The sequence below is a fragment of the Spinacia oleracea genome, chromosome 4, assembly GCF_020520425.1.
Source record: "Spinacia oleracea cultivar Varoflay chromosome 4, BTI_SOV_V1, whole genome shotgun sequence".
NCBI classification, from domain to species: Eukaryota; Viridiplantae; Streptophyta; class Magnoliopsida; order Caryophyllales; family Amaranthaceae; genus Spinacia; species Spinacia oleracea.
Window position 1 is genome coordinate 137,940,047 of NC_079490.1, and position 12,161 is coordinate 137,952,207.

The window sequence follows — 12,161 nt, forward strand, 5'->3', positions numbered from 1 at the left end:
AATAGAGCATATGCCATGAGTGAAATAGGAGGCCAACTCAGCCTCGTCCTGGCCTTGGTGCAGATCCTTTCGGTTACTCAAGGCTATACGGCAATAATGTTTAGGATCGGCAGGAGCTTCTAGAAGCCTAAGTCGTTCCATGAGCCAAATCTGCAAAAAACGGGTACGATCAGAAAAATATTAATAAACGAAAGTCCTGCCTGGGACGCACTTTCAACGCCCAGGACCAGGCGCCAGAAATTTCGACGCCCAACTCTGGGCCTTGAAAATCAGCTCCAGGCAGGGGGCTGTCGAGGCAAACAAAAAAAGAAAAGAATAAAAAAATATGTGCGAATAAACGATCGATTACCTGCAGCAATAGGGGGCTCCCCTTAAAAATTTCGGACTTGGCATCCTTTTTTAACTCATCCGCGCTCAGTAAGGTCTCGGCAACAACCAACAGCATAATGGAATAGCAACTCTCCATCTGGCTGATCAAGGGGATCAACCTTATGTCACCGAACTCGCCATTGTTATTCGACAGTAAATAATGGTTCAACAAGCAGAATACAAGTGCTCGAATATTCAATTTCTGTTCGGTCATATTTTTACTAGGTCTAGAGTGATGTTTTACAAGCTTTGCCAAATTAACCTTATCACCCACAACGATCTCAGCGAGCATGTTAGCATCTAGTCCTAGGAAAGCCCCTATAGTTGTTTTACCATCTTCAACAGTGCCAGGGGTAGCAGGAGTAGCATTGGTAGGATAACCAAGGATCGCGGCAAACTCATCTGGAAAAGGGCATACTTCATTGCCCCGAAAACAAAAACATGGTGATAAGAATCCCAAAAGTTCACGGCCGCATACAGAAAATTATAATCAATATTAATTTGTTGTAAGCCTAAGAATGCCTCTAAGTGGTATCCTTTCAACAAAGCCTTTTCTGTGGGATTAAGGGCTCTTAGCCAGCGCCTAACAACTCGTTGGAGGGAGAAGGGAGGAATCGACATGGCAAGAGCAGGGAAGAATAAAAGCTAAGCAATTGCAAAAGAGAGTAATATTGAGAGTGGTGAAAAAGAAAGACGTACTTAACCCCTATATATACACGAAAGCATCAAGTGACATCCTAATCCCATTCGGAAACGCGTTAAGGAATCCAGAACAAAAAAAAACAACAAACTGCCAAAATAGCATTTCCAGCGCCCAAGGCTGGGCGCCCAAATCTTTAACGCCTGGCCAGGGGCGCCGGAAATGTAGCCCAAGGCCCGGGTCCTTCAAAACGCGGAGCAGGAAAGGACTTAAAACCGTGTTAGTAGACACGAGGCCCTGCTGTAATCAAGATCAAGCCCAAAGCACCTTTAGAGCCCGAATAGTGAAAACAAATGTTAAAGCTTGTCGAAACTTAGACTCGTCTCAAGAAAAAAATAAGTGTACATTTTTCAAAGCAATATAGAAAAAATAATAATCAAGGTCATTCTTCGAAACAAAAATAAAAAAATAAAAAAAATCAAAGTTGTTGGTTTCTCAAATTAAAAAGCGTTTATTTGTCAAAAAGGTCAATCCGGGCCGAAGTAAGCTCGATGTATTAATTATTGAAAAATGAAGCAAAACTTTGTCGCCCGGAAAATGAAGTCGCACTCCACGATTTCATCAAAGTAGCATACCACTACAAAGATCGCTCGCACATACGAGCACGATCCCAAACACGATTAAGGACGTTATAAAATACGCACTTCTCTTGGCAAAGAACGACCCCCAAGTACAAATGCTTGGGGGCTCGAAAGAAAGAAAATATGCAAAGGGATGCAAGTTGAGACAACGTTTCCAAGCTACGTCCCGTGCTTGGACAAATTCAAAAATGAACTTGACCTCAAAGCAAAAGGTCTCCATTAACATTCACATATGGTACCACCGGTCATTTCACAAGGACACAAGTAATGGCATAATTAGGCCAGTTCTAAACGGAAACATACATCCTATGAGCCGTAAAGACTTGTTCAAAACTACGAAAGGCAGACAACCACGAAACGATGGTCCGTTTAGACACCAACCCACATTTAGGTTGCAGCTAAATCCGAGCATCCCTCGAAAGAATTCGCTCTTACAGGAATGAATAAAAAAGAAATTCTCAAAAGAAATCCCAAGAACAAATGAAATAGGGACTGGCCCACCTCGATCGGGCAAGGTCGCGCCACAAACCACGCGAGTCCCATATCAGAAAGACGAATTCAGGTTCGCGCACCTTCAGCAGGCGGGGTCTGCGTCACTAACCGCGCAGATCCTTAGTTTTCGAAAAGAAAATAAATTCTTCAAAAACAAAAACAGGCTCTCCATCTTCAGCCGGCGGGGTCTACATCACAAATCGTGTAGGTCCTTATTTTCAAAACATCAAAACAGATTCGTCCACTTCTATCGGACGGGGTGTCCACCCTCACCGGACAGGCTCGCCCACCTTCAGCGGGCGGGGTCTGCGTCACTAATCGCGCAGGTCCTTAGTCGCTGCAGCGATAACTTTTCCTGGTTTCCCTTTTCCAAAAATCAAAGGATGGTTTCCCTTTTCCAAAAATCAAAGGATGGTTTCCCTTTTCCAAAAATCAAAGGATCGGTTTTCCGTTTTTCGAAAAAAAGAGCGATGTGCTGGATTTTCCTTCGTTTTACGTCCTATAAAAACAAAGGGGTTTTCTCGTTTAGCTAACCCTGAAAATGAGAATCTTTAAAACGTTTTACCTCGTGATTGGGCTTGGCCAGGCCTAGTTACACTTTATAGCTTAGATTTCGAAAACATCTTTAGACACTTCCAATGACAAAGTGAGGGAGTTTCTATACTATCAGTTAAGAAATTCCAATGACGCGTGAGGAATGTGTTAACACTTCAAGTGATGACCCTTAAGTCAAATGTTATCACTCGGGATCTCGTGAGACCCTCGCAAAATAGGTCACATACACCATGGCTTGTATGACGCACTCCGTCTAGTACTTTGACCATCGTCTCATCTCGAGACTCAGTCAAAGTGGGGGCTAACTGTAGACGCCTACTTTTGTCCCCATTCCCGAAAGGGATGGTTCGATGATGAGAACATAAATCTCCACTTGGCAACGCATCTCCTATAAAATAACGAATCTCAATCACCCTTTCATTTCAGCCAAAGCTGCTATTTATAGAAACCTGCTAAGAATAGTAACTGCCGTAAAAGGTAGTTGTTAAAAGTGGAAAAGTCATAAAAGATAGAAACCTGTCAGAATTAGGTGTTGCACTCCAACATAAATCCTAAAAGAGATAGGATTTTCATTCCTGGTATAATTCGAAAATAAGAGTTACGTATTAATTAAATTCCTAACGAATCTAGAGTTCGTAACGGGCCCAAACGCATTCCGTCATAATTAAGTTAATACGCACTAAAAGACTCGGATAAATCTCAAAAGCTCCGTGTTCTAAGAGTCCAAATCTGACAAAGAACTTGGCCCAGATCCCATTTTAACGCCTGGATCAGGGCGCCGAAATCTTCGGCGCCCAGCCCTGGGCGCTGAAAGTGCCTGGGGCCGTTTTATCTCCGGATTCTTTTTGGATTCGTATCTTAAAATCTATCTTTCCCCACACTCTTTTCCTATAAATACAGCCTAAAACCGACGTGAAAATAGGACACAATTCCATAATCTGAGTATTGACTCTAGCCTTAAGCCTAAGCCTCACGCTGCGAAATTGATCTAGCGTTCTGTCGCAATCGACCCAAAAGTCGAACAGAACGCACCCTGCCCCTTGTAGCTTGATGAATTAAGCCTAAATACTGGAACATTGCTTGGAAACCCGAGATTCGTTAAATAAAAGGAGAAATAGCAAAGCCAAGTGGTTAGTTTTCTGAGAACCACAACGCACCTCTCAAGGGTGCGTTGTAATGTGTCCCTCATATGATTTAATCGCTTTCATCACCCTTTTATAAAATTGTCAAACTAGTAATTTGATTGATCTATCACGCCTAATAAGATAATACCTTGGACAATGGAATTATCATGCTAGGTACCTTAAATCAATCTAAATAAGATAATCAAGGTCGATTTAATATTATGTGTTGCATATTGCTAAAATCAATTCAGAATAGTTTAATAGTTTAACGCATGTCCCTTCCATTATTTATGCTGAGCTAGTAAGGATAACCTGCCTCTGGAGTATTATCGATGAGCACTCCTCTCGGTAGTCACAGTCCCCCGAACTCTCAATCTCTGCCCTGCGGGTGTACGTTGAGCGATCCCCACACCAGGGATCACAAGGGAACCTATGGCCGTCGTGGTCGAACATAATGGCACTCCCTTTATGTCACGATAACCGGGTTTTGTCAGTTTTTCTCATTGTCGTTAAAAACTGAATGGCGACTCCTATATTACTAGTCGGTTGGGTGTAAACTCACAGGAAATCCAATTACACTTGATCTGACAACGTCGCGCCCACGAGGGACGAGGTCACGCATTAGCCTCGTGCTTTTTCGACCCCCTCACACACGCATGGACATAAGACTAGTAAATTAATAATAGCATCCCTTTTTTATTTCTCTAGAATTGAAGTCCGGCCGTGCGATTTACGGTTACTATTAATACTTTGTCCATAATCTTAGTTTACATAGAATAAACTATTTTCTTAAACCCTCAGTAAAGAATTAAATATTAATCACATTAGCCTAAAACTTTATCTACGAAGTATTTTATTATAATTATACTTTTGGTATTATTATTGAATATGAGAATAGTCGAAAGTAAATTATGAAGTTTAAACATGTTTTAAGTTTATTAGAGGTTTTTGCGATCTAAATAAATTGGAAATATCTATTCAATAATTACATATTTTTATTATATCATAGTAGTAGATTTTAACGATCATAAATTCTTATTAGTAAATACCTGTATATACCATCACTGCTTTTATATAAAAAGAAATTAGATGTACACAAATCGTTTAATCAATATTAATTTAGAGAGTAATTATTTAAGAAGGAGAAGGTTGTTGAATAGGAGGAGTATGATTAAACCTAAGAAAATCACAAGTATTTTTTAATTTTTTTATTTGAAAATTAAACTTATGTTAAACTCTAGCATTTCATTAAATAAAAACTTATCATATTGCATTCAAATTTATCTTATTATCAATGTTACTACGGAATATCAATGGAGTATTATTAGTTAACGTAGTCACTACTACTGATCCCACACTTTAGCGACGCTTTTTCAGCCTTTTTTCGACGTCATAAACGTCGATAAATTTGTCCTCGATGCTTTCCTAAAGCGTCGTCAAAACATGAGTCAGAGATTGATCTCGACGATTTTTTGCGTCGTTATTTATGTCGGTTTTTGTCGTCCACCTTTTTAGTTTGGCGTCGAGAATCTCGACGCCTTGAAGCGTCTAGAAATTATTGTTGGCGTCGAGATATGTCTTAACCCGCCTTGTCCACTATTTAACTATTTGATGTCTCGACGCTTTAAGGCGTCAAGAAAATTTTGTTGGTGGAAATTTAAATGTAAATAAGTCTGATATCATGACATCAAAAAACGTCCAAATTTATTTGTATAAGCTTTTTTTACACCTATATATATATATATATGAAAAAATAGATATAAAAATAAACTTTATTCATCATAAAATTAAAAGTAAGGCAACAAGATCAGTAACACCTGAATTTTGAATAATTTGTCTTCTATCAACATAACATTAAAATCAACTTAAAAAAATCTAGAAGTACATAGTTAAAATCTACGGATTTTTCATGAAATGACCCAGAGGTTTGCGTTAATGCACCCAATACCCCTAATGTTTCCAGAATGCACCAAATACCCCTGCGGTATGGAATAATAACAAAAAATGCCCATTAGGCTAACGGACGTTAACGCCGTTAGTCATTAACGCCCCATCAACCCCAATCAACTTATTATTGATTCAATTTAACCCTAATTAACAATTTAACTTACCTTCAATAAAGTTTTAATTTTTAATTTTTTTACTCTCCCCCTCCTTCATCTCATCTCCTCTTCCATGTTACATCTCCGCTCATCATCATCATCATCAACATCATTATTCTCAAAATCTCTAAATTTCTAAATTGATGGAAGCCCCAATGCGAATTCTAAATTTCTCCCCCAATTCTCACTCTCTTTCACTCACTCTCACTCTCAATTCTCAAATCCTGCTACTGCATTTCTATCTCCTCAATTTCCTTCAACGACCATCTTTGGTCCCTCATCTTTTCTTCCCCTTTTATAAAATTGTCAAACTAGTAATTTGATTGATCTATCACGCCTAATAAGATAATACCTTGGACAATGGAATTATCATGCTAGGTACCTTAAATCAATCTAAATAAGATAATCAAGGTCGATTTAATATTATGTGTTGCATATTGCTAAAATCAATTCAGAATAGTTTAATAGTTTAACGCATGTCCCTTCCATTATTTATGCTGAGCTAGTAAGGATAACCTGCCTCTGGAGTATTATCGATGAGCACTCCTCTCGGTAGTCACAGTCCCCCGAACTCTCAATCTCTGCCCTGCGGGTGTACGTTGAGCGATCCCCACACCAGGGATCACAAGGGAACCTATGGCCGTCGTGGTCGAACATAATGGCACTCCCTTTATGTCACGATAACCGGGTTTTGTCAGTTTTTCTCATTGTCGTTAAAAACTGAATGGCGACTCCTATATTACTAGTCGGTTGGGTGTAAACTCACAGGAAATCCAATTACACTTGATCTGACAACGTCGCGCCCACGAGGGACGAGGTCACGCATTAGCCTCGTGCTTTTTCGACCCCCTCACACACGCATGGACATAAGACTAGTAAATTAATAATAGCATCCCTTTTTTATTTCTCTAGAATTGAAGTCCGGCCGTGCGATTTACGGTTACTATTAATACTTTGTCCATAATCTTAGTTTACATAGAATAAACTATTTTCTTAAACCCTCAGTAAAGAATTAAATATTAATCACATTAGCCTAAAACTTTATCTACGAAGTATTTTATTATAATTATACTTTTGGTATTATTATTGAATATGAGAATAGTCGAAAGTAAATTATGAAGTTTAAACATGTTTTAAGTTTATTAGAGGTTTTTGCGATCTAAATAAATTGGAAATATCTATTCAATAATTACATATTTTTATTATATCATAGTAGTAGATTTTAACGATCATAAATTCTTATTAGTAAATACCTGTATATACCATCACTGCTTTTATATAAAAAGAAATTAGATGTACACAAATCGTTTAATCAATATTAATTTAGAGAGTAATTATTTAAGAAGGAGAAGGTTGTTGAATAGGAGGAGTATGATTAAACCTAAGAAAATCACAAGTATTTTTTAATTTTTTTATTTGAAAATTAAACTTATGTTAAACTCTAGCATTTCATTAAATAAAAACTTATCATATTGCATTCAAATTTATCTTATTATCAATGTTACTACGGAATATCAATGGAGTATTATTAGTTAACGTAGTCACTACTACTGATCCCACACTTTAGCGACGCTTTTTCAGCCTTTTTTCGACGTCATAAACGTCGATAAATTTGTCCTCGATGCTTTCCTAAAGCGTCGTCAAAACATGAGTCGAGATTGTTCTCGACGATTTTTTGCGTCGTTATTTATGTCGGTTTTTGTCGTCCACCTTTTTAGTTTGGCGTCGAGAATCTCGACGCCTTGAAGCGTCTAGAAATTATTGTTGGCGTCGAGATATGTCTTAACCCGCCTTGTCCACTATTTAACTATTTGATGTCTCGACGCTTTAAGGCGTCAAGAAAATTTTGTTGGTGGAAATTTAAATGTAAATAAGTCTGATATCATGACATCAAAAAACGTCCAAATTTATTTGTATAAGCTTTTTTTACACCTATATATATATATATGAAAAAATAGATATAAAAATAAACTTTATTCATCATAAAATTAAAAGTAAGGCAACAAGATCAGTAACACCTGAATTTTGAATAATTTGTCTTCTATCAACATAACATTAAAATCAACTTAAAAAAATCTAGAAGTACATAGTTAAAATCTACGGATTTTTCATGAAATGACCCAGAGGTTTGCGTTAATGCACCCAATACCCCTAATGTTTCCAGAATGCACCAAATACCCCTGCGGTATGGAATAATAACAAAAAATGCCCATTAGGCTAACGGACGTTAACGCCGTTAGTCATTAACGCCCCATCAACCCCAATCAACTTATTATTGATTCAATTTAACCCTAATTAACAATTTAACTTACCTTCAATAAAGTTTTAATTTTTAATTTTTTTACTCTCCCCCTCCTTCATCTCATCTCCTCTTCCATGTTACATCTCCGCTCATCATCATCATCATCAACATCATTATTCTCAAAATCTCTAAATTTCTAAATTGATGGAAGCCCCAATGCGAATTCTAAATTTCTCCCCCAATTCTCACTCTCTTTCACTCACTCTCACTCTCAATTCTCAAATCCTGCTACTGCATTTCTATCTCCTCAATTTCCTTCAACGACCATCTTTGGTCCCTCATCTTTTCTTCCCCTTTCTCTCTCCTCCAATACCCAATTCCACTATCAAATTCAACCACCCAAAATCCCACAACGCCTAGCTAGGTATTGTTCCTCTAGTATTCAGATGCGGTCCTTGCAAGCATCGTCAATTAACTTTGATAACATTATTGGGGTTTAGAGCACCAGATCTGAAGTTCAATTTTTACAAAAGCATTGATGAGAAAATCAGTAATAGGCAGAAAAAAATTGGAAAGTCTAACTGTGCTAGAGTGATGATGGAGGTGGCTGGGAGGAGGGAGGGAGGGGTGGTGGTGGACATGGCGGCTGAGAGGAGAGAGGGTGGGGTGGTGGTGGAGACGGTCGAACTGTGCTAGAGCGATGTTGGAATTCGTTGGGAGGAGAGATGGCTGGTGGTGGTGGAGATGCCTTTGAGGAGGGAGGATGTGAATTTCCCAATTGATTTGTTTGACATGCCATTGTTGGAGGTTGGGGTTGGGAGGGATAGAGTGGTTGGGGAAAGGGGGGCGTGATGGTGGAGGTGGGTAAGTGATGGATCAGAGAAAGAGGAAAGAGAAAGGAGGTTTGGGTTTTAATGGTGAAGAAGAAGAAGAAGAAGAAGAAGAAGCGTAGTAGAAGGAAGAAGAAGCAGGTTTGGGTTTTAATATTTTTTTTTTTGAGTAAAATTTGCGTTTTAATTGGGGAAGAGCCCTGACAAAGAGTTTTGTTTTTTTTTAAATAACAACAGTTAGTTTTTTTTTGGGTTTAATTAATATATTTAAGTGTTAATATTAGGATAAGTAGAGAAAATGGTTGAGTAAGGGCAAAAAAGTAAATTTACGCTAATTGAGACTTAACGGAATGGACGGAAAATGCTCATTAAGGGCATTTTGTTTTATTGTTTTAAACCTCGGGGGTATTTGGTGCATTCTGGAAACATTATTTGGTGCCTTAACGCAAACCTCGGGGTCATTTCATGAAAAACCCGAAAAATCTATCGTATACGATAATGTTACTAATCAACCAAAATCCATAGTACTAACCAAAATCCATAGTACATAAATGTTACTAACTAAATAGTCCAGACATCAATAAAGTTACAAATTGTATCTACGTTACTAAACCGAAGATGTAATAAAGCCTAGAAAACTAGAATCTAACAGTGGTAGTAGCTTATATGATGAAACTTGAGTGTCACGGCCTTCATTCTCATGTTGCTCCTTCTCACGTTGGGTGATCTTCCAGAAGAAGAAAAACAAGATGAAATAAGTCAAATAAGTCGAGACAAGAGATACACTAGTATGAAAGAGTATCACAAGGCAAGGTGTTGTCAGTATTACACAGGTAAGCAAGAATAATATCATAGTAAAATCCAAAAGGCTACCCCTGAACCTCAACACAGATAGCAAGCTTCTTGCAGAGCCTCCTACCGTCAGGAACTACACCCATAATTTTTTGAACTTCTTTTAAAGTTCACAATGATACATTTGGTTTCAGATAGAGATTTAGTAACTAGAGATGCAAAAAATGCTGATATCAAGAAACATAACTATGTATTCAAAATTTCCAAGCCAAATGTCTGATGCATTATTCAGGCACATGAAACACACATAATCACCCAATTCAGAATCGCTACAATAGAACTGCTTTCTTTTCGAAAAAAGAATAGCTAAATCATGACAACTATATTTTCTACTGAAGAAACATACCACTAGGATAATGTTGATGCCAACATGCTGAACTCATACAAGAACGAAACCAGATAAATGCTCGAGTATAGGTCTGGAACAAAAAGAATATCATACAGATCTGCATCCGAGATTGATCAAATAGTTGTGAAAAATAAAGGTTAATTAAAATTTGAATGATGCCTTTCACTTACAATGCCAAGATAAAATAACTAGAGAAATGCATAACTCCCCCTTCCAAAAATATACGTGGTTAAAGCTACAGTAGAAGCATATATAATATAACTGCAACGCTCTCTAATGGACTTAAAAAGATGGACCGAAGTGATTAATTTGTCATAGGTGTCCGTCTAACAGTCTCAGCCACAAAAAATTTAATAAAGAGTGGGAACATGATCAAGAGAGTAATTGATAGCTAACAATGTAATTGATATTTCAAGAGAGCAACGGTGTTTTCCATAATCAAGGTACATAACCAACTCCCTTTTCTTATATTCATATGATAGGAAACATACATATGTTATCTTAGCCATATGATTTGGATGAGATTATAATGAACAGAATTAGAACTCTAATCCTAAAAATATTCAAAAAAATGCAACATTAATTACGTTAGGCTTAAGGTTTAGATGTGATTATAATGTAAGTTTGATAAATATACACTTCAAACTCCAAATTATGGGCTATGCTAGTCGTTATGAATCTGAATACCAACACAGCTACAAACAAAATATAAACAAAGAAGATAAAATATTGTGCGCACTTTAAACTAATCTGATTCTCCAACAAAGAAACCTAACTCAATCAACTACCCAAGCACTATCACTTGCTGAAACACAAAGCATAAAGAAATAATTGTGCGCACTTACGTTAGGCACCAAATATCAATTTACCAATTCACAATTATGTTTGACTATTCGAATCCTCTTTAACCCCCAATTTACCCAATTTCAAAGATAAACCCTAAATACGCAAATCTAAATTAAACTCAATTAGAGAAGAACGAGCATCAACAAAAAATATAGAATAAATCGCATTACCTACTGTTAGACACGGCTCAGGTTTTTTAGACAGAGTGCGAGTTACCTTCCGATTATTTAATCTAGTAACAACAAAAGTATAAAAAGAACCCATAAATTACCTTCTAGACAGAGTGTGAGCTACCTTATGTTCTTTTATGGAACATGGGATTTATGGATATGTGCAAGGTACTTAATTTGATGATCATTATGCAGGGTTACAAACTTACGACCTTCAAATTGTTGACACCTAATTCCTCTAATAACCTCACAATCCAAGCAACTTCAAACGCGACTGATGTAATAGCTCTCTCTCACTAAAACATACTCTGAGAAAAAACCCTAAGTAAATGGATTGAAATTGAATGAACAAGAACGAATGACGAACTAAAAGGTGTTGGAACTTTAATTGAGGATAAAATGAAAGTGTTTGATAATTTGAGAGCAAATAACAAAGTGAAAAATAAACTAAGTGCTCAATACTAGAAAAATAAGGTGCTGAAATAAAAACTAAGGGAATATATTTATAGTCTTGTCCAAAAAATAAAGGAGAAAAACGGAAAATAAAGTAAGTAAACGCGCCCATAGGTGGTCGTTGCCCGCTCGGGCAATGGGCTGCCCGATCGGGCGAACAACTTGTAATCAAGTAGATCGGGAAGACACCCGCCCGATCGGGCGGATGGAATCTCTTCAACAACTGTTGCTGGATGGGCGCCCGATGGGCACCGGGCGACGGCCGCTCGATCGTGCGCGTGATGAAGGTGTTATACTCCTTTTTGCTCGCCTGATTGGTCTCCATTCGCCCTCCAGTCGTAGGGCGACCAACTCGACGCACCTAACGTGAACAATAACACCAAGTCTAACCCTTGGCGCTCAAATGTAAGCATCCTAGGCTCTCAAGAATCGACAATAATCGTCCCGAACTTCCTTGGGATCGTGTAGTGGCCATTAATAACACGAAACGAGCCTA

General features: G+C 37.8%; 1 long non-coding RNA gene across 1 annotated transcript; it reads right to left on the reverse strand.

Annotated features, from left to right (window-relative positions):
- Positions 1-9,517: 9,517 nt before the first annotated feature.
- Positions 9,518-11,671, reverse strand: LOC110796780 (uncharacterized). Its single transcript, XR_002535678.2, has 3 exons — positions 11,314-11,671; positions 10,194-10,293; positions 9,518-9,722 (listed from the first exon to the last, which is right to left on the reverse strand). It is a non-coding gene; the product is annotated as an uncharacterized lncRNA (long non-coding RNA).
- Positions 11,672-12,161: the final 490 nt, after the last annotated feature.